Source organism: Pleurodeles waltl, chromosome 4_2 (assembly GCF_031143425.1).
Source record: "Pleurodeles waltl isolate 20211129_DDA chromosome 4_2, aPleWal1.hap1.20221129, whole genome shotgun sequence".
NCBI lineage: Eukaryota > Metazoa > Chordata > Amphibia > Caudata > Salamandridae > Pleurodeles > Pleurodeles waltl.
Genome location: NC_090443.1, coordinates 227,343,028 through 227,364,777, shown reverse-complemented (window position 1 = coordinate 227,364,777; position 21,750 = coordinate 227,343,028).

Sequence of the window (21,750 nt, the reverse complement as noted above, 5' to 3'; positions counted from 1 at the left end):
GGGACCATCCCAGCACCGTCCTTGTCCACCAACCCCTTACCAGTACCCCCCTCCCTGTAGCTCCCCACACAGTTGCCCGTGCCCACTCACCCAGGAGGGTGGGCTTCTTTTTTGCCCCTGCCCCAGTCTGTCCTGCTGCCTTCAATGAGAAAGCTGTTGACCTCCTGCGCTCCATCTCTGCGGGGCAGTCAACCATTGAGAATGCCATCCAGGGACTGTCATCACAGATGCAGCAGTCCAAATACCTACCTGGAAGGCATTCACAGTGCCCTGGCTGCCCTGCAGAGATCCTTTCAGGCTCTGGCTACCTGTTCCTAAACCCACACCCATCCAAGGCACACTTTCACACCAACATGCATCAACATGAACATCAACAGACACGGTTTGCAAGGACAAACACAAGAACTAGAAACGCCACCACCGCTATGCTCAAACACAACAGACACATGTAGACACAACAACATCCACTCCTTAAACGGACTCCCCCACCACCTCCCCCTCACAGACTCTACACCCCTCAAACCTGCAGTCACCACATCATCACTCCCAGATCCTGGCACAAGTGACCTCAATCCCACCATCACAATAGCAGACTTCTTACATGCACCCCATACACCATATGAACACCCAGACAACTATCAACAACCCCACATGCAGCACATCTACCCTACCTGAAGATACCACCACAACATACATTCACACATCCAGCCTGCCATCTCCCTGCCGCTCCTTCCCCTCCTCCCACTACATCTAAATGCCTACACCCACCCACCCAACAGTCAGGAGTCAAGCCATCGACATTGCAGTGTGTGTCTGGGGCACTATGTTCGATTGGACTGGCCAGTAGGCCTATATTGTACATAGTTTTGACCTTTCTATTTATTATCTATTTAATATATCTCCACTAGAGACCCATTGGTGTCGAGGGTACCAAACTTGGCCTGGCTTTCCTTCCACATGTATCTGTTTTATATGTTTGATTTGGTGTGTGTGGTTTGTGTGTGTGTCTGTATGTGTGTGTATTAGTACGGGCATATGTTTGCATGTGTGTGTGGCTAGCCATGGAGGGGTTGTGTGTTGTGTGTGGGTGTTTACTAATGTCCTTCCCTCCAGTGTATGCTAGGTGGGTGTACTTACGTTGTTGTCTTTGCTGGCGTCGCTGGTTCTGGAGTTGTATGGCCAGAAGGAGCAGTGGAAAGACTTCCAGTTCTGGTTCCATGGCGGCTGTGGACATGCCTGTGTTCCTGAAGGTGAGTGTCCCCTTTTATGTAGTTTGTTTCTTCCAGGCTTTTCATGGTGTTGCAACCGTAGTGGAAATCCTGGCAGTGTACAACCTTCAAATATGGTCAGCGGTAACATGCTTCCCTGGTTCCACTGGCTTGGAGGTGCCTACTGCCGTCCATGGCAGTCCGTCTGCACTGGCCGTACTGGCGGTATTGTAGCTGTTTTCCGTTGAGAACACACCGCCATGGTCACAATATGACAGTCTTTACCACCGTCCTTGTGGCAGTGCGACCACCATCACCACTGTGGCGGTCATTGTACCACCAAACTCGTAATGACCACCTTACTCGTGCACTAGCAGACACCTACACAAGCCATTACAAGGCATATACCACCCATGAAGGAATTCACATGCATGTTTCCAAATCATAGAACCCATCTCTCACCTCCACAGACAGACAGAGGCACTTATAAAATCACTCACACACTCAGAAACTACTTATGCATGCAGCAGTATCAAAAGCAGTTTCAAACACACTCACCTACCACTTTATTTCCTAACTCGGACCCTAAGATTACTTCAGTCAGTTGTATAAACATTTAGAGACTCATACAGTTGGTACAACAGTCAGTCATAAACTGCCAGACTTATTCGAACAGTTGGACACATAGGCCCTCATTACAACCCTGGCGGTTGGTGTAAAAGTGGCGGTAATACCGCCAACAGGCTGGCGGTAATTACTTCCAAATTATGACCATGGCAGATGGATCTCAGATAGACAGCCACTTTACCACACCGACCGCCAGGGTGGAAACAACAGGCACCACGTAGGTAGCCACCTACAGCCAGGCAGAGGTCAATGTTTCACCCACCATATTAAGACCCTGCAATCCGCCACCTGTTCCGGGACGGTATCAACGACATCAAAAGCTTGGCGGAATTACTGAACAAAAGTGAAAGGACTCACCATTGGAGACACAGGGAACAACCACACTGCCATGGAGCCCGCGCTGCATGTCTTCCCTATGGTCTTTTACATGCTGCTCCACTACGAACATCAACAATGGCGAAGACGACAATGGTGAGTACAGCTGCCTAGCACACAAGGAAGGGGGGAAGAGAGTGAAACACACACGCACCACACACACCCCCTCCCCAACACCATACACACAATCAGCTGCACTACTAAACATATTTACCCCATACTTTGGATGAAGAATGCAAGGACAAAACATTTTTGGAAAAGTGTAATGAGATCAACACATCAGGGTAAATAAGTGAGGCAAGATCCTAGATATATACATATGTACATAAAAAGGGACACAGCCTAGTACACAATGTACGATGTCCACATGGCCACAGGCCAAATTCCAAGGCCACACATGGCACCAGCCTCAAAATGGAGAGAACACTGCAGGGGCATCAGTTGAAATATAGGCAGGCACCTCAGGTGGATGGGAGACAGGGGGCTCCTCAGCCGGCAGATGGAACAAGACCATTGGAACTGGAAGGGGCAACATGCCCTGTGCTTGGTCCTGGGGAGTGCAAGGCCACAGTCTCTCAAGTGGGTGACATGCCCACATGCTCTGGAGGGGGCAACATGCCCTGTGCTTGGTCCTTGGGACAGCAAGGCCACAGTCTCTCAAATGGGTGTCTTCCACACTGGTTCTGGAGGGGGCATCGTGCCCTGTGCTCTTGTTCCTGTGGAGGATGGGGTAGGTGGGTGTCTTCATTTGGACTGGCCAGTAGGCCTATATTGTACATAGTTTTGAACTTTCTATTTATTATCTATTTACTATATCTCCACCAGAGACCCATTGGTGTCGAGGGTACCAAACATTTGAGGGGGCATTGTGCCCTGTGCTCTTATTCCTGGGGAGGCTGGGGTAGGTGGGTTTCTTGCCCACTGGTTCTGGAAGGGGCATCGTGCCCTGTGCTCTTGATCCTGGGGAGTGCATGGTCACAGTCTCTCAGGTAGGTGTCATACCCACTGGTTTTGCAGGGGGCAGGCTGCACAGCAGCCCATGGAGGCAGGATTACATAGCATCCTCCTGTGGTGAAGGCTGCTCAATGGCGGTGGTGGTGCTGCTGCTGGTGGGGGGAGGCTCCAGCCCATCCCCTGTAGGCTCAGACAGCTGCACAACCATGGTTGGTGGGGGGGCTCTGTCACAGTCCCTGCTCCAGGCCCCTTGCCCTTCCTGCCTGTTGGTGCTGACTCCTTGGTCTTCCTGGCAGCTGAGACAGGCTCCTTAGTCTTCCTGGTAGCAGCTGGGGCAGGCTCCTTTGTGTTCCTGGCAGCAGCTGGGGCAGGCTCCTTTGTGGTCCTGGCAGCAGCTTGGGCACGCTCCTTTCCCTTGAGGCTGCCTGATGCAGGCTCCTATACCCTCAGGACATGTGCTGCCATCAGAGAGGAGGCCAGAGCCTGGATTGATCTCTGTTGGGCTGTTAATCCAGTGTGAATGCCCTCCAGGAATGCATTAGTCTGTTGCATCTGGGCTGCCAGCCCCTGGATGGCATTCACAATGTTTGACTGCCCTACAGGGATGGATCTCAGGAGGTCAATAGCCTCCTCACTCAGGGCAGCAGGGCTAACCGGGGCAGGGACTGAGGTGCCGGGGCAAAGGAGATGCCCACCCTCCTGAGTGAGTGGGCTATTGCACTCGATGAGGGAGTGCTAGGACAGCGTTGCTGGTACGGCAGTGGCAGCTGTACCTGTAGCTGGGGTGGTCACAGAGATGTCTGCCACCACCAGGGAGCTTTCATTGGACGAGGTATCTGTGTTAGGACTGTCACCTCCAGTCTCCGCCGTGGTGCCCCCTTCTCCCTCCATCACACTGGTGCCCTCAGCGTCGGTGGACTGTGCCTCCTGGGTACTGTGGGATGCAGCTCCCTCCGTTGCCGGTGCCTCTGCTCCTCCGCCAGATGATGTTAATGCACATAAGGACAGGGTGACAAAAGAAAAAGGGGGGGAGATGAGATAAAGGATACAGTTGATCAATGGATGCACCAACACCACCGTTGGAGTACACAGCACACTCACACACAGGGAACAGCCCTACGCACTATTCATTGCAGTATTATTGATATTGCTAACCACCAAGGCATGGGGAAGGAAACACACCAGCAAATCCTGCACACCTGGGACCCACGCAGCCTTGACCAGTAGTGGATGCCTACGAGCTAGGTAGCAGGATTATCCCTTCAGAACTCTTGCCACCAGGGGACCTATGCTGCCATGTCAGGCCTGGCCTAGGGGCACCCAGTGACACACATCCCCCACCCAGATACCACCTTACCATGCATAACTTGTAATGATGGGCAGTGTACTCAACCCCTTGTGGCTGCTGTGATGCCCTCAAGCGCCCATCCAGCTCAGGATAGGCCACCGCCAATATGTGGGCCATCAGGGGGGTCAGGGTTCGACGGACACACCTTCCTCGTTGGGAGGACATCCCCGGCTGGGCCTCTGCCGTCTTCGGTGCCCAGCGTCTCAGGTCCTCCCACCGTTTCTGACAGTGGGTGCTCCACCTGCTGTAAACCCCAGGGTCCACACGTCCATGGCAATGGCACACCTTATACCCTTCTTTTGATGGGTGCTGAACTACAGACGAAATACACACAGGAAAATAGTATTAGTCAGACAGTCCTGCTTGTCACACTTATGGCCCACCATACCCCTTCACATCACTATTTACACACATGTGGCCCAGCACACAACCTGTACGCCGGCCAGGGGACATCCACCCACCCCCTTACATGAGGCCTTCACACACCACTCCATGCATTCATGCCACATGCATCATACCCAGAGTGTACTCACCTGTTGGTCTAGAGGCCCATACAGCAGTCCGTACTGGGGTAGGACCCCATCCACAAGTCTCTCCAATTCTTCTGAAGTGAAGGCAGCTGCCCTTTCCCCAGTCACATAGGCCATGGTAGGTTCCAAACACAGGTCACAGCAGTCCATGCAGTGTAGGTCCTCTAATGTTGAAGGTCAGGTAGCAAGTGAGGGATCAGTTAGAAAATAGTGGTTACGTCCGTGGCGATGCATACCGTCATCTCTGACGTACATCACCATTGGCCACTGTAACCCTTAGGGCCCAATTATAACCAATGAGGATTTGCACGGCGGTTCCCGACCGCCTCACGCAATGGCACACAACGTCAGCGGAATTACCTCACTTCCACCTGTCCCTTCACACAGGACAGGTGGATTCCATTTCGGGGGGGGTTAGGTCCTGTTTAAATTTAGACTTACAGGACAATTCTCACTGACCTATTACAAGTTGACAGCATGCACTGTACTGTTGATGCCCCATTCATCAGTTTGTGACTGCCTCCTCACTCTTTTGCCCCACAGATTGCTACTGCTGCACTTGACTAGGAGATGGAGACATACCCCTGTGTACAGACCCCTGGTGGACTTGGCAACAATGGAGGACAGGCACATCATCCTCGCCTGTAGACTGTACATGGTCACAATCACAGAGCTGTGTGCCCAATTGGAGCCTGACCAGATATCTGCTATCCGTCACCCCACTGGGATCACCCCTCTTGTGCAAGTTCTATCAGTGATCCATTTCTTGGCAACTGGTTCTTTCCAAGTGACAGTGGGCTTGGCAGCAGGAAATTCACAGCCAATGTTCTCAGACGTGCTGACCAGAGTGTTGTCTGCCCTGATTGAACACATGTGAAGCTTCATTGTATTTTCCCAGGTGGAAGATTTGGCCACAGTGAAGGGCGACTTCTATGCAATGGGACATATCCCCAACATAATTGGGGCGACTGATGGAACACATATTACATTTGTCCCCTAGTCAAAATGAACAGGTGTTCAGAAATCGTAAGAGTTTCCACTCAATGAATGTACAGATGGTGTGCTTGGCGGACCAGTGCATATCCCACGTCAATGGTAAGTATTCTGGGTTGGTGCATGATGCCTTTGCCCTGAGGAATAGCAGCATCCCAAATGTGATGGCCCAACTACAGAGGCACAGGTTGTGGTTAATAGGCGAGCCCTGATTCCCACCCAGTATATGTTGGTGTATAGGTATAGTGTGGGCCATATGGGATAGTGTGTGGCTAAATGTTGTCCCTCAATATTTGCAGGTGACTCTGCTTACCCCAACCTATCTTGGCTGCTGACCCCTGTGAGGTATGCTAGGACAAGGGCGGAAGAATGTTACAATGAGGCACATGGGCAAATCAGAAGGATAATTGAAAGAACCTTTGGCATTCCTGAAGGCCAGGTTCAGGTGCCTCCATCTAACAGGTGGATCCCTGTGCTACTCACCCAAGAAGGTCTGACAGATAATAGTGGCATGCTGCATGTTGCACAAACTTGCTCTGAAACGCCATGTGCCTTTTCTGCAGGAGGAGGAGGCTAGAGATGCCGTGTGGCAGCAGTGGACCCTGTGTACAGTGAGGATGAGGAGGCAGAGGATCAGACAATACTTCCAATGACACACAGGTAAGAACGTGTTACTTGATATTTCATTGTCATTATTTTGAATTTCTATGGCACTGGCATGCTGTTATTTCCCACTTCTATGCCCACTTACCCTTTAGCAATTCATTTTACAGATGTTGGTGCTTCACAATAGCTCCTGGTGTGATCACTGCAGCCAGCTAAAGGTCATTGATATATGCTCATTTACTGTACAGTTGAATTGCGATGTTTGAACCTGGTTAAACAAATACATACTTAAAAAATGTGACATACTCCATACTTCTAGTTTTTCCAAGGGTGTTTATTGAAGTGCGAAGATATTGTGGGGCAAGTGCAATGGGATGGGGTGATGATGGAGGAAATCCCAGGGTATTGTTCCAGTCTGTAGCACAAGTGCATTGTCCAAGGGGATATAGGAAGGGGAGCAATGGCAGTTCAAGGTGGACATGGTGACTGTGTGGGACACAAGGGTGACAATCAGGAGAGTCTCATTGCCTTCCAGGGGGCTTGGCAAGTGTCTCTGGCTTCTGTCTGGATTGCAGGGAATGTTTGCAGGGTGGTTCTCCTTCTGCAGGGGGAGGGGTGCTGGTGTCCTGTTGGTCCTGTGGCGGTGCCTCCTGTCAACTAGTGGCAGCGGAGGGAGAAGGCAGTTCAGATGTCTGGCTAGTGGCAGGGGCCTGCTATTGTGTTACTGCCTCTCTCATAATATTGGTCATGTCTGCCAGCACCCCTGCTGTGGAGACCAGGGTGGTGTTGATGGCCTGCAAGTCCTCCCTGATTCCCTGGTACTGTCCCTCCTGCAGCTGCCTGTTCTCCTGCACATTGTCCAGGATCTGGCCCATCGTGTCCGGGGAATGTTGATAAGCTCCCAGGATCTTTGTTAGTGCCTCCTGGAGAGTCAGTTCTCTGGGCCTGTCCTCCCCCTGGTACACAGCAGTCCTCTCAGTTTGCCTGTTGGCCTGTACCTCTGTCCCCTGAATGGTGTGCCCACTGCCACTGACCCCAGGTCCCTGATAGTCTTGTGTGCCCTGGGGTCCCTGTAGAGATGGACACACTGCTGATTGATGTGTCCTGGGTACAGAGGTGTGGGTACACTGGGTGGGTGCTGTGGTGGTGTTTCCAGATGGGGGAGGCTCTGTGGTGGTGTGTAACTGGGTCTGGATAACTGACTGTTCAGAGTTCCCTGATGGGCCAGGTTGGTCATCCAGATCCAGGAGACCAGAGTTGCTGTCATCACTGTGGGACTCTTCAGTTGGGGGACTGGATAGTGCTGGCAGCTCCTCTCCGGTAACACTGGCTGGGGTACCTGTGGGGATGTAAATGATGTGTTATTGTTTCTGTGTCTGACATATTGTGCATCCGTGGCTTGCCTTCTTTGGTTGTATTTGCCCTGGCAGCTTTCACTTGTGTAAGTTGGTATGTGGTGGGCTAGCTTATTCTCTCTAGTGTGCATGCTTTAGTGATAGGTGTTCATGCAGGGCTGTGAGTGGTGTCCATGCATTGGTATGGCATGCAGGGCTTGGCATTGGGATGAGTGAGATGTGATGGTGGGGTGTGTGGGAGGTGGTGGAGTGATGGGAGTGAGGGTGAGGGTATGTGATGTCATGCAGGTAGCGGGATGATAGTAGTAAAGAGTTGACTTACCAGAATCCAGTCCTCCTCCTACTTCGGCCAGGCCCTCAGGATGCATGATTGCCAAGACTTGCTCCTCCCATGCTGTTAGTTGTGGGGGAGGAGGTGGGGGTCCACCACCAGTCCTCCGTACAGCGAGTTGGTGCCTTGCTGCAATGGAATGTACCTTCCCCCATCATTCCACCTCTTCCTGATGTCATCCGCTGTTTTTGGGTGCTGTCCCACTGCATTGACCCTGTCCACTATTCTCCGCCATAGCTCCATCTTCCTAGTTATCGATATCTGCTGCACCTGTGCTCCAAATAGCTGAGGCTCTACCCTGATGATTTCCTCTACCATGACCCTTAGCTCCTCCTCTGTGAATCAGGGGTGTATTTGTGGTACCATGGGTGTTGTGTGAGGTGTGTAGGTGAGGGTGTTTTGGGTACTGTGTTGGGGTGTGTGATGTGGGGTACGTGAGTGGTGTATAGGTGTGAGTAGTGTGTGGCTCTGGTTGTGTCTGTGGTCTTTCTTTCTCTCTGGTGGCAAATATTTGTAGTGGTAAAGGGTTGTGTGTATTGTGGATGTGTGTTTTATAGTGGTGTGAGTGGGGGTGTGTGGTGTGTGTATGGGTGTCAGGTGTGTGTTGTATGAATTGTCAAATGTGGTGTTGTTTGGTTTGGTGTGTGTTTATTTTGAGCACGGCGGTATGTACCGCCAATGGTTTACCGCCATTGAATGTCCGTGTTGGTGATTTGTGGGTCATAATGTGGTTGGCGTTGTTCTGTTGGCGTAACGGTGTGTGTTTGGATACTGCCACTTTATTACTGACCTTAGGTGTGGCGGAATTGTGTTGTGGCTGAATGGTGACGGAGTGGTGTGGGTCATAGTTTGGTCAACGGATATCCGTTGTGGTATGCTGGCGGCAGTCAGCGTGGCGGTGAGTGGGATTTACCGGCAGTGTCATAATGAGGGCCATAGATTCATTCAGATATGTAGGTAAGTTCTGACACACCCTATTCACCCAAATAGAGTAGTAGTCCTTTAAAATATGTACATACATAGAAACACAGTGCTAAATATGGTAGTATACCAGTGATAAAATAAATGAAATAATCCATACAGTGACACAAAGAAAGACACAGGAATATAAAAATGAAAATTATTAGAACAATGTTACTGATACCATACTAAGAATACTGTCTCCTCACAACTGAGAAACAAAAGGGACAAAATGCAGAAAAAGTAGTGAGAGAAAAGAGCTGCTGGTAAGAGAAGAAAGACATTTCTTAAAATAGTATGTGGTCAACTTGAAAGACAGCAAAATGAAGTACATACAAAATGATTGAGATCAATTAAGAAAGAAGTAAAAGTACATTATATGACATTATATGACAAGTAAAAACTCTTACAATGAAGCAGAGAGTTAATCAGAAGGCACAGTCAGTTTAGGGAACTCAAAGTTAGAATGTTCCACAGGAGAGTAATTCAGGATCTAATGAGAACAATGAAGAAATATAAAGAAGGAGAGAAACTGTCACTCAACAGAATTGGGTGTAGTCAATAAGGCTTTTGCTATCAAGAGAAGCTATTTATTTTTATTCTAAACAGAGTGAAAACACTACATAAAATAGTGTTGAGTATGAAGAGAAAAAGCCAAAAGAAAAGACTTGCCAATAGAACTAACATTTGCAAAGTTTTCAGTGATGAATGGAAACATACTTCCAGCACTCATTTTCTTAATGAAGACAGTTACTTGCAAGAGAACACATTAGTGCATGCAGTTGATGAATCTAGACAATATTATGAGATGAAAGATAGTTCTTTGATTCGAAAAAGATGTAATGGTACCTAGAAATGTAGAGGAAGTCATAGCTGAAGAGGGACAGGGAAGGCATAGACAGGCCCCTGTGTAAAAGTGGAACTGTAACAGTATTTGTAGTGTTCGGCAGCAATCATTTAACATATTGAGAAATGTCCTCTGTATCTTTCCATGTATTCCATTCCTTAAACAAAAAGTTCCATTTTGTAAAGATTAGATCCATGCAAAGTAAGGAAATATGCACATCTACAGGGACATTCACTAGCGTGTTTACCTTTCATCATTTTAGAATGTTAGCTATACACCACTCGCAAATGCAAGCTTTAGTTAGGAGTCTTTACCATGTGAAGACTCCCCCGCTATGTTTTGGAAAAATGAATAGAGCTCTTTTGCATGGTACAGAGGCAGAGGTACAAAAGGTTTCTGATGATGTGCAGTTTCATTTCTTTGGACCAGTAGAGGAGTGTAGGGAAAAAGAAAACTTGATATGTGCAAGTGTAGCAGATCAGGAGACAGGTATTACCATTGACAACTTTCATGGAGAAATTAAAAGGTTTAACACAGTCTCTTCAGTGAAACTGGACTGTGTTTGTATATGTTGTCGACGAACTCACTACAAAAGTCAGACTTGTTATGTTATTGTGTCTTCGAAAACTAAAGAGGACAATGGAGAAAAGTGGTGAGAATTAGCAGCTTATTTATGTGTAGAGGAAAGCTTTGATTGTTCCACACAACAAATTATATGTAAGTGTTGTTATAATAAGTTAGAGGACAATAAATTGCCAGCTAGAGCAGTGCATACCAAGTTAGAACTAGTTTCAGTTTCACAAGAACTTCAAGATTTGAATGTTGATGAATGTACAATTATACTATATACATACATTTCAAACTATAGTCTGTATGGATCCATAGACAGGAAAGTTACCTCTAACTGAGCTCTAGAAAGGTCTTAAAGGTAAAGTTGTGTACTTACCATTGGATTTCAAGCAAAGTATTGAAACGTTAGGCATACAGAGAAATTTGGAAGAAGTACTTGCAATGCTAGTGAATGGTGTCCCTACAAAGAGCTAAAAGATTTGACAGGAGCTAGGAGATGTTAGTAAAGTAAAAAAGCAACATTATGGCCCTTATTGCAACCCTGGCAGTAAATCCCGCTTACCACCGTGCTGACGGCCGTCGAGATACTGTGGCCGCAGCGGAAATCCACTACAGGTATTATGACCCACATCTTGTAATCCGCCACAATACAGACACCCACGCAAGTCCATCACACCAAAGGTCAGCGATAAACTGGCGATACCAAAACCTACACCGTCACGCCAACAGGAATAAGCCCACACTATCACGACCCACGAATCAACGCGGCAGTCTTTCAACCACAGTAATCCATTGGCGGTACACACTGCTGCGCTCAAAATACACACACATTTATAAGACACAACCACGTTGGACAATTCAAAATACACACACCTGATACACATACACACACCACACCCACACACTCACACCACTATAAAACACACACCCACATTACCCACAACCCCTCACAATGATTTTTTTTAAAGACGCACAGAGAGAAAGAATAGCAAACACAACACCAGCATCCACAGGCACACAACACCATCACTCATACAACATCTGCGCACCTACAAGAACACACACCAACACAACACATCACACAGAACAACATACAGCACCTCACACATCACCCACACCACATAATGGCACCTCAAAGACACCCCAGGTTTTCTGAGGAGGAGCTCAGGGTCATGGTGGAGGAAATCATCCGGGTAGAGCCACAGCTATTCGGATCACAGGTGCAGCACACCTCCATAGCTAGGAAGATGGAGCTATGGCGAAGAATAGTGGACAGGGTCAACGCAGTGGGACAGCACCCAAGAAATAGGGATGACATCAGGAAAAGGTGGAACAACCTACGGGGGAAGGTGCATTCTGTGGTATCAAGACACCACCTTGCGGTTCAGCAGACTGGCGGCGGACCCCCACCTCCTCCCCCACAACTAACAACATGGGAGGAGCAAGTCTTGGCGATTCTGCATCCTGAGGGCCTCGCAGGAGTAGATGGAGGAATGGACTCTGGTAAGGCAATGCTTTACTACTATATCCCTCACCCTACCTGCATGCCATCACATACCCCACCCTCGCCCCACCCCCATCACTCCAACTCCTCACAAATGTCCCAATATCACAAACCACACATCCCAACACCAAGCCCTGCATGCAACAACAAAGCATGGACACCCATCACCAAAGCTTGACCACTGCACATACCCATACACCCCCTTAAACCACCATCACACAAGGTCCCACACAGGAATGCAAGCACTGGGGCACACGGTCACCTACCCATTACACACCATGGTACACACAGATGCAATAAACATCCGTTTATACCCCTGCAGGACCCCTACCCAACGTCACCGGACAGGAGGGTCCACACATGTCCACACCACCAACAGAAGAGGCCCACAGTGATGACAGCAGCTCTGTCCAACTGGATCTAGATGACCAGCCCGGCCCATCTGGGACCTCGGGACAGTCAGTTCCCCTGACACTGGCACAGGCCACCACAGAGCTTCCCCCCTCTGGAAACACCAGCACAGCACCCACCCAGCGGGCCCATACCTCTGCCCCCAGGACACGTCAAGCAGCAGTGTGTCCACCACTACAGGGACCCCAGGCTAACCCACCACCCCAGCAACTACAGGGACCTGGGGGCAGTGGCAGTGGGCACATGGTCCAGGGGACAGAGGCCCAGGAACACAGGGGAACTGGGAGGGTTGCTGTGTGACAGGGGGAGGACAGGCCCAGGGAACCCACTCTCCATGAGGCCCTCTCCAACATCATGTGAGCATACCATAATTCCCAGGACACAATGGCAACAGTTCTGGCCAAGTTTCAGGAGACCCAGCGGCTGCAGGAGGAACAGTATTTGGGCTTCAGGGAGGAACTCAGATCCATCAATTTCACCCTGGGCACCATCGTAGGGGTGCTGAAGGAAGTCCTTAACACCAGGAGGGACACTGTGGCACAACAAGGGGCCCCTGACACTGGCCTGGACGATGAACTGCCCACCACCTCCGCCAGCGCTAGTGGACAGGAAGCACTGCCACAGGACCACCACACCAGCACCCCACCCCCTGCAGAGGGAGAACCACCCTGCAAATGGTCCCCAGGACAAAGACAGAGAACGATGCCAAGACCCCCGCCAAGAAATTAGACCGCCCTGAATGTCATCCTTTTGTCCCACCTTGTCACCCTGTCCATCCTCAAACTGCCCCAGCTCCACTTCCTATGCCCCTTTGGGCAATGCACCTGTGAGACTAATAGACTGGACTCTGCCATGGACATTCCTCCACCATCACCCCTCACCATTTTGCAACACCCTCCAATATTGAGCACTTAAATAAACACCCTTAAACACAAAACAATCTGGAGTTTGTCTGTGATTTCAAAATAGTGTATTGGCAATTACAGTGACAAAATGCTCTTTCAATTGTAATGTCAACATACCTATGTCACACAGCTCTAGGCCATGAGGAAACAAAGCAGATGTCACACAGTGGGACCACATCTGTGAAATTGTAAGGGAAAGTGACAACTCAGTGACCATTCACTGGGTGAAAACAACAGACAGTAGAGAGGTAGTAGTGTTAAAGTACATGTAGTAGGCAGGTTTGTACTCTTAACTGTGTCTCACTGGAAGTATTGCAGGATCACTGAGTTCCTGTTGTCGATGTCCTCTTCTTCTGCTTCCTCGTCTTCACTGTCCACAGGCTCCACAGCTGCCACAACCCCTCCATCTGGACCATCCTCCTGCAGAAAAGGCACCTGTCATCGCAAAGCTAAGTTGTGAAGCATACAGCAGGCCACGATGATCTGGCACACCTTCTTTGGTGAGTAGAATAGGGAACCACCTGTCATATTGAGGCACCGGAACCTGGCCTTCTGGAGGCCGAAGGTCCGCTCTATAATCCTCCTAGTTCGCCCATGGGCCTCATTGTAGCGTTCCTCTGCCCTTGTCCTGGGATTCCTCACTGGGGTCAGTAGCCATGACAGTTTGGGGTAACCAGAGTCACCTGCAAATGGCGAGGGACAACTGTTAGACACACACTAACCTGTGGGGATATCCCCAGACCCAGACAACCATTCCCACTGACTTGCTTCCAGGTACTCACCTAATAGCCACACACGGTGCCTCTGGAGTTGACCCATCACATAAGGGATGCTGCTATTCCGCAGGATGTAAGCGTCATGCACTGAGCCAGGGAATTTGGCATTCACATGGGAGATGTACTAGTCTGCCAAACACACCATCTGCACATTCATCGAATGATAACTCTTCCGGTTTCTGTACACCAGTTCACTCCTGCGGGGGGTACCAAACCCACATGTGTCCCCTCAATGGCACCTATGATGTTGGGGATATGTCCCAGGGCATAAAAGTCACCTTTCACTGTAGGCAAATCCTCCACCTGAGGGAAAACAATGTAGCTCCACATGTGTTTCAGCCGGGCAGACAACACTCTGGACAACACGTTGGAAAACATAGGCTGGGACATCCCTGATGCTATGGCCACTGTTGTTTGAAATGACCCACTTGCAAGGAAATGGAGTACTGACAGCACCTGCACTAGAGGGGGGATTCCTATGGGATTGCGGATAGCTGTCATCAGGTCTGGCTCCAACTGGGCACACAGTTCCAGGATTGTGGCACGATCAAGCCTGTAGGTGATGACCACATGTCTTTCCTCCATTGTCGACAGGTCCACCAGCGGTCTGTACACCTGAGGATGCCGCCATCTCCTCACATGTCCCAGCGGACGGTGCCTATGAAGGACAACAGCGAGCATAGAGTCAACCAACTCAGAGGTACGTACATACAGCTTACACAGAAAACGATTCATACTCCGAAATTTGCATGTATGAGTGTTTAGGCAAGGCCTAGGTATGTGTGACGCAGTTAAAAATTAAGCCATGTGGGCCCCTGTAATGGCGGCTGCCTGACCTGTAAAGTGGGACAATGGGATGTGAGGTAACTGCGCTGGCATTGTACACCGTTGCGGTAGGCGGTTGAAAACCGCGGTGCAATTCTGCATTGGTTAACATTGGACCCTATGGGTCCCAGAAGCCAATGACGATGTACGCCGGCGGTGACGGTACACACCGCCGCGGACGTGACCGCCATTTTCTATCTGTTCAATCACTCGATACCTGATCTTCGACAGGAGAGGACCTACACTGCTAGTGCTGCTGTGACCTCAGTCTGGAAGAGACAATGGCTCGTGCGTCTGGGGAAAGGGCCCCTGCCTTCACATCGGAGGAGGTGGAGAAACTCGTGGATGGGGTCCTCCCCCAGTACACTCTACTCTACGGTCCTCCAGACAAACAGGTAAGTACACTGGGAGCATGCTGTATGGGCTATGCTGTGTGGAGTGGGGTGGATGAAAGATGGGGATGGGGGGTAGAATGATGCGTGCATTAAATGACGGTGAGTGCATGTGCCACATGGCAAGGGTAGGGATGGGGACCAATGACTGTAACGGTGCAGTTGGTAATAACTTTTCTTTTCCCCCTGTACAATTCATGTAGGTCAGCGCCCACCAGAAGAAGGACATCTGGCGTGCCATCGCCAAGGACGTCCATACCCTGGGGGTCTATCACAGATGGAGCACCCACTGCCGTAAAAGATGGGAGGACATTCGCTGCTGGAGCAAGAAGACGGCGGAGGCCCAGCTGGGGATGGTCTCCCAACGTGGGAGGGGTGCCCGTCGCACCATGACCCCCCTGATGTTCAGGATCCTGGCTGTGGCGTACCCGGAGTTGGATGGGTGCTTGAGGGCATCACAGCAGCCACAAGGTGGTGAGTACACTCTCATTCAGCTGATTCAGCGTGCATTGGAGGTGTCTGGGTGGGGGAGGTGGGCTGTGGGTTTCCCCAGGACAGGGCGAGTGTGGTAGTTAGGTCCCTTTCTTCTGGCATAGCCTTGTAGGCCATGTCCCAGAGATTGAAGATTGGACCCCAAGTGTGCGGCGTAGTGCAGGGGGCTTCTGTGTCTGACGGTAGTAGTAATGCATGCACTCAACATGTCTTTCTTCAGTCGCCCCCCTCCCTTTTTGTGGTCTCCCTGTTCTTGTGTGCATTAGCATCATCAGGCGGAGGAGCAGTGGCACCGGAGGAGGAGGGAGCTGAATCCAATGTGGCCCTGGAGGGCGACACTACGGAGTCTGAATTCACCAGTGGGATGGAGGGCGAGGGGAGCTCCACAGCAGGGACAGGAGCTGACACCAGTGATATGGACTCGTCCTCTGAGGGGAGCTCCCTTGTAGTGGCGGCACCGCCCTCCCATCAGCCCCTCAGCCTTTGCCCCGTGCCCGCTCACCAAGGAGAGTGGGCATCACCTTCACCCCAGGCACCTCAGGCCCTGCCCCAGTCACCCCTGCTGCCCTCAGTGAGGAGGCCATTGACCTCCTCAGGTCCGTCACTGTCTGGCAGTCTACCATTTTGAATGCCATCCAGGGTGTAGAGAGGCAGTTGCAACAAACCAATGCATTCCTGGAGGGCATTCATTCTGGTCAGGCAGCCCTTCAGTGAGCATTTCAGACTCTGGCCTCAGCACTGATGGCAGCCATTGTCCCTGTCTCTAGCTCCCCCCTCCAACTTCCTCCACCCAGACCCAATACCCTGTAGCTCAGCCCACCTCAAGCACACCACCAGACCAGCATGCACACACCTCAACACACAAAGGAAGCTCAGGCAAACATAAGCACCACACATCCCACAGGCATCCACACAAGCATCACACACATGCAGACACACCAACATCCACTGCTTCCACTGTGTCCCCCTCATCCTCGTCTCCCTCCTCCCTCCCAGTCTCTTCTCCACTCACACTTGCATGCATTACATCTTCAGTCACTACTTCCATCACCAGCGCACCTACCACCACACCCCGCTCACGTGCAGTCACCACCCACACAGGTCCCCTGTGTCCTCTCCCAGTGTGTCTGTGACGCCACCTCCCAAGGTACACAAACTCAGTCACACACCCACCCAACCCCCTCACGACAGCCTCCAGCGCATGCACCTTCACCCAAAGTCACCAAATGTACACCTCCTACAACCACAACCTCTTCCTCCACTCCCAAACCCCCTCCAGCTACCCGTCCCAGTTTTCCCAAGAAACTTTTCCTGTCCACCCTTGACCTCTTTCCCTCACCTCCCCCACCCCGTCAGTCTCCTAGGGCCCGACTCTCCAGGTCCCAACCTAGCACCTCAGCCACAACATCTCCAGGACCAGTGGTGCCAGTAGTCACCGGATTCTGGAGTGCACCAGGCAGCAGGGCAGCCAGTGTGGCAAGGAGCCACAGCATGGACAGTCCCCCCCCTGTCAAGCATCAAAAGTTGGCCAGTGCCCGGCGGGAGAGGGGGAAGACTCCAGCTACCAAAGCCGCTCCCAGGGGTACAGGTGGGAGTGTGGAGTCAGCTGCGACACCTTCCAAAGTGGGGAAGGGGCACAAGAAACCCAGCAAGTCTGGGAAGAGCAGCACGGCGGAGAAGACCGCCATCAGCCCCGCTGCCCAGGAGGCCACCGCCATCAGCCCCGCTGCCCAGGAGGCCACCGCCATCAGCCCCGCTTCCCAGGCGGCCACCGCCATCAGCCCCGCTGCCTAGGAGGCCACAGCCATCAGCTCCACTGCCCAGGAGGCCACCGCCATCAGCCCCGCTGGGCCAGACAGGACTGCAAGCAGCTGAGTCGCTGCTAAGGACCCTGCCGCAACAAGCACCGCTGAACAGGACACCGCCGCCTCAAGCACCGCTGAACAGGACACCGCCGCCACAAGCACCACTGAACAGGACACAGCCACAACAATCACCGCTGAACAGGACACCGCCTCCACAAGCACCGCTGGCCCATGAGCGCCAAGGGCACTGACGCTACTGAGTCCGCCACGAGCAGGATGAAGCACTCTGGGCACAAATCCCCCTCCAGAACCAGTGGAGAAAGGCATCCACTCACACAGTCCTTGGCAGGATGAAGCACTCTGGGCACAAGGCCCCCTCCGGAACCAGTGGAAAAAGGCATCCACTACCTCTGTCCTTGGCAGGATGAAGCACTCTGGGCACAAGACCCCCTCCAGAACCAGTGGAGAGATACATCCACTACCTCTGTCCTTGGCAGGATGAAGCACTCTGGGCACAAAGCCCCCTCCAGAACCAGTGGAGAAAGGCATCCACTCACACAGTCCTTGGCAGGATGAAGTACTCTTGGCACAAGTCCCCCTCCAGAACCAGTGGAGAGATACATCCCCTACCTCTGTACTTGGCAGGATGAAACACTCTGGGCACACAGCCCCCTCCAGAACCATTGGAGAAAGGCATCCACTCACACAGTCCTTGGCAGGATGAAGCACTCTGGGCACAAGGCCCCCCCAGAACCAGTGGAGAGATACATCCACTACCTCTGTCCTTGGCAGGATGAAGCACTCTGGGCACAAAGCCCCCTCCAGAACCAGTGGAGAGATACATCCACTACCTCTGTCCTTGGCAGGATGAAGTACTCTGGGCACAAGGCCCCCTCCAGAACCATTGGAGACTGTTATCCACTTGAGAGACTGTGGCTTTGCACTCCCCAGGATGCAGCAGTGGGCAAATCACCCACTGTAGAGACTTGAGAGACTGTGGCTTTGCACTCCCCAGGATATGGCAGTGGGCAAACCACTCACTGTAGACTTGAGAGACTGTGGCTTTGCACTCCCCAGGATTGAACAGTGGGCAACCCACCCACTGTAGAGACTTGAGTGACTGTGGCTTTGCACTCCCTAGGATTGAACAGTGGGCATGGGGCCCCCTCGTGGATTTGGCGTCGTGCACTCAACCGGCTGAGGTGCCCCCCCTTTCCCCTCCCCCTGAGGTGCCTGTTTTATTGCTATCTGATGCCCCTGCAGTGTTCTCTCCATCATGTTCGGGTATTGAGTGTGGGCCTCGCCCATGCAGTGTGGGCCTAGTGTTCCACGGACTTCAATGGAGCAATACCTGGACTACTATTCTTGGTGTATATATTTGTTTATAGTGTATATATATTTTTGCGTTCTGGATTTTAATAGATTACAATGGTTACACTTGTTTCCTTTGGTCTTTGCATTCTTCCGGGAGGTTTGGGGGGTGTAACTATAATGTATCATGCTGTGTTAGTGTGTGTGTTGTCATGGGTGAGGGTGGGGGTGAGGGTGTTGCGTGTTGCTTGTGTGTTTCCCTGTTCTTTCCCTCCCCCTCCCCTGTGTCGTAGGTGCAGTACTCACCGTGGTCTTCGCCGCCGGCGTTCGTGCTCCTGGTAGAGGAGCAAGAAGATAAGGGCAGGGAAAATGTGAAGCTCTGGTTCCATGGCATCCTGGTTCCTCGTGGGGTGTGTAGAGGTGAGCGTTTTCCCTTCAAAGTCCTGTTTCCGCCATGTTTTTGTTCGCGGTGAATCCGCCCCAGAAAAGGTGGCGGATTGGTAGGTTGTGATACTGTGGGCGGTACATTGTCTCCCGCCTGTCTGTTGGCGGTAACCGCTGCGCTGTTTGAGTGTTAAAGTGGCTGTCTATGTTGGCGGTTTCCGCCATGGTCACGATTCCATTTTTTTTACCTCCGGCCTGTGGCGGTCTTACAGCCGCTTTAACACTGACCACCAGGGTTGTAATGACCACCTTAGTCACTTTTTCAGAGATCTTCTTCAGCGAGATGAACCTGCAAGTTAGACCGGGTCATGGTTGAGGCAAGCCAGATAGAATTGCTGTGGTGGGTTCATCCCTTTATGGAGCTTTTTTCAAAAAGTTCTCCAGTCTTCTCCAAACTTTTGGATCTTCTTCCAGAAGGTTTTTCAATGTTCCTTTGGAGTCCGCAGCTCACCCCAAAGTTCCATAAGCTCTGAGTTGCTCCACAATGCAACTGGCTCAAACTCCAAATTGGCCACTGGACAGTGGTAAGCTGGTCAATTTCTTCATGAGTTGATGCAGGGGATGTGGTTAGCAACTATTCACCTGGAGCAAACAGGGAATGTCTGCTTGAACCAGTTGAAGCCAGCAAAGTCATTCTTGTGGTGGAGCCCAAGTGTTTAGCTGGTGCAGTCCTTCAGAGTGCAGTGGCCAGATGCAGTTCAGGGGTCCAACAGGGCAGTTCTTCTTCTTCTGATGTTCTTCCTTGTAGGGAACTGAGGTATGAGTGTAGCTCTGCCATATTTATCCTTGCTCCTGGGTGAAAAAAAAGAAGGGTCCTAGTTCTCCAATCAGATGTAGGGTCCTTCCCCCTGTGATGACCACTTCCTGGGAAGTGTATCAAAAATCATTCCCTGGGCAACATATTTAAAAAAGCCATCATGGCTGAAAGTGATGTTTGGAGGTTACATCTGGCTGAGCCCACACTCTGTTGTGGCGAAAAATCCTAAACACATCCCTCTCCTGCCCTCTCCTAATCTAATCAAGCGGGCACTTAATTGTCTGGGGTTGCAGGATGTGAGGGAGGTGCTGCATTGCTCCAAATATCCTTTCCTGCCTTTGAAGACCAGTTTGGTAGCCCTCCTCCCTTCTTGCTTCCCCATCTGCTGAGGTAGTTCTCCTCCTCCAGGTACATCCCTTTATGTTCAGCCCAGGGCACTTCACACCTCATCAAGGCAGCCTGGCCAGGCTGCCAGAAGCTGGTTAATAAGAGAAGGGCACCACAGAGCTGAAGTTGGCAACTTTTCAGGTAGAGTTTAAAACTATTTACCTGAACTAGTTATATTAAATCTAACAATTGTAAGTTGTAGGACTTATTATAACAATTAATTTGATTCCAAACACAAGGTATTTGACACTTAGGGGGACTTTGTTAATTAAAATAAGGTCCCCCCATTTTAGCCTATGGAGGCCATTCAATACAGTGAAGGAAAATGTATTTGGCTATTTTACCTCACCAGGGCTTATAAAACAATTTTTATAAGGTCCCTGCTTATAGTTACATGGCAGCCAGCCATAGGGGCACATAGGGCACATCTTAGATGTGACGTATATGTAAAAATAAGTTAATTTAAAACTTTGGAAGTACTTTCAATTCCAAAGTCAAATTTGCATATAACGTTAGTATAAAAGCAGCCAACAAGGCAGGCCTGCTTTTAAAATGACACTGGGTACCTCAGCAGTGCACCTGGGCAAAAAGGAGGTCTTTCCTATACTCTTCATACTGGGATAGGATTTTGTTTCATCCTCCCCTATGGTCAGGAGCCTATTCCTCCCAGATACTGTGATCAGTTCCCATAACAGTGAACCTCAGTACTGAGGCCTAACTTTCCTCATCCTGAGAGCCCTCTCAAAGGCTGTCAGTCACTTCCTGTTTGACATGCTGGCAGCCTATCAGATCTCAGCAGGAGATCTGTCAGATCCACAGAGGATCAATGTTCCTAGATATAAAAATAAAAAAAATCTTAGATAACTTCAAAACTAGTGAATGGATTTACACCAAATCAAAAAAAGAGAACATTCTTCACCAAGCTCTACCTTTCTGCAAAGCCTGGTGCATTTCCGTTCAGTGATTTGGGCTGTAGTCATGTTCAAAAACCCTGCATTTTGGGGCCCCCTTTTTCTCAGCCTCCGCTTGACGGATCC